This window comes from Frankliniella occidentalis, unplaced genomic scaffold, assembly GCF_000697945.3.
Source record: "Frankliniella occidentalis isolate FOCC.00 unplaced genomic scaffold, Focc_3.1 Scaffold20, whole genome shotgun sequence".
Lineage (NCBI taxonomy): Eukaryota > Metazoa > Arthropoda > Insecta > Thysanoptera > Thripidae > Frankliniella > Frankliniella occidentalis.
The window spans coordinates 1,970,757-1,972,846 of NW_026267150.1; the positions used below are offsets into that span (position 1 = coordinate 1,970,757).

General features: G+C 52.4%; 1 protein-coding gene across 1 annotated transcript in view; it reads right to left on the reverse strand.

Annotated features, from left to right (window-relative positions):
- LOC127748640 (prothoracicostatic peptide-like) overlaps window positions 1-2,090 on the reverse strand; it is a gene marked incomplete at its 3' end in the record, with an annotated part of 51,220 nt that overhangs the window by 41,957 nt on the left and 7,173 nt on the right.

The window sequence follows — 2,090 nt, forward strand, 5'->3', positions numbered from 1 at the left end:
GGGGGGGAGGCCTTGCTCGCCACTGGAAATGCTCGTTGCACAATTAAAGCCCCTCTCGTTTGCGTTGCACCGGTTGCACCATTTAAGTGATGATTTTTGGGCGATTGTTTTGGATCGTCAGTCCTTTTCAGCGACTATTCAAATAAAGGAATGCTCTAATGATAATGATTTTGTAACGCGCGATGGTTTTTTTTGTACCCCAAAAAGTGTGTTCTTCATTCAAAGAGAGCATATTCTTACTTTAACTCCTATTTCTCCCTTAAAACAAGATGTTGGTTCCATACATCTAAGTACAGTTCTTGAATTGAGAACATATCTTTTTGGGTGTCATTTATTCCGGTTATGATCATGGTTATGATCCAGCCGGATGCTTGTCCGTCACGTGACGCGGCGCCACAGTCGCTTCTGCAGTAGAATAGAACTGATGGAGGCCGTCGTCGCGGCGCCCGAGAGTTTGTTCAGATTAGCAGGCTGGCGCCGCGCGGGCGACTCTGGCCGTTGCCCCCACCGCGCTCGGGTGGGAACATGTTCGGCCCGCATGTCTATTCCGCGTACTCGGCCCAACATTCACGCACAACTGCGCGATACTCGGTAATGCTGCCCTCCCCCCCCCCACTTCCCGCTCTACCGATGCGAAAACTGTTGACGTTCATGATTTTAGCTCAAATAGATAAGGAAGCGATCGCGTGGGCACGAGTCAAATTCATATTACGTGCCTACTTTCTCTGCCAATTCAAATGTGTACATGGTTACACATTAAAGAAAGTGTACATGGCATGTATGCTTTAATTAATGTGTACATGGCTATGTACACATCTTTTAAAGTGTACATACAACCGTAAGTATACATGCCATGTACACATCTTTTAATGTGTACATGCCTATGTACACATTAATTAAAGCATACATGCCATGTACACTTTCTTTAATGTGTACTATGTACACATTTGAGTTGACAGAGTTGTCGACATATATCGCCTTGAACGTTTTCATGGTCAGCTCAGAACTACACCATAGTTATGCTCTTTCTCCCCCTCTCTTCCCTCCTCCCACCCCGTATAAAACTTCTAAGATGGTGGGTCGGTCCTCCACCAATACACCCTAGTACTCGGTCGGTGGTGAGGTATCCTGCGCAGCAACACTGACTGCGTACGCGTTGGGTCCGAAACAGCTGTCGCTTCACAAGGACAGAAGAAGCGCAACACCGGCGGTGTGAGACTGAGGTGCGCCCCCTGCGCCCCGTCCTGCTAGGAAAGGGGGTGGGGGCGAAGACTTTCTACGATCATGCACGGCTTGTACGTGAGAGAAATGATAAATGACCAGGACCAGCCTCATGGCCCACCATTTTTTCCATAGCAACACTCCCCCTCCAAACCCCCCTAACCCTACCCCCTCCCCGCCCTTTTCCCGCTCTGCTGTCTGTTTTGTCACCTTGAAATCCACCGCGCCGGGCGCTTCTTCCCCGTGGCTCACGCGGCGTGGGTCGGCGCGCCGCGGCCTCGTCCCATTGATGCGCCCGAAACGATGTCGAAAATGATTCCAGCAGTCCACATGCCGATTTTTCGACTTTTGTCTCGCCTCGATATCATTTTTGGCGGTAACATCCCATTTTCGCACCGCGGCTGACACGTCCCGTCCAGGTATAATTGACGCGCCGTATGGCCCAGTCCGGCTTAACCAATAGAAGAATCATCCAGCCCAATCCAACCCCCTCGCTCGCCGACTGTAGCGCTGACGCGTTGGGCTAATGGCCTTGCGATTGAGGATACGGGGGCGCGCGAGCCGAAGTTGGCACAAAAAGCAATCACGCATGCTTTGTTTTTTTCTTTAGCCGTGGGTGGGCCGCGGGGACGGGGTGGTCCCGGGCACCGCCGCGCTGCAGGCGGACGGTGCGGTGTGTCTCCTCGTCGTGCAGGCAAAGCGTGCTGTCCTTGCATTACTCTTTGAGCCGTACAGTAAAGCGGGGGGAAAACATTTCAAAGCCATTTTCGTCGGAGTCTTTGTCGGCCGCGCTGGTCCCGCGGCCCAGCCTGTATCGCCGCGAGCGGTATTGTGCCACGCACAGGTTGCCTGCAGGTTCTCCCCCCCCC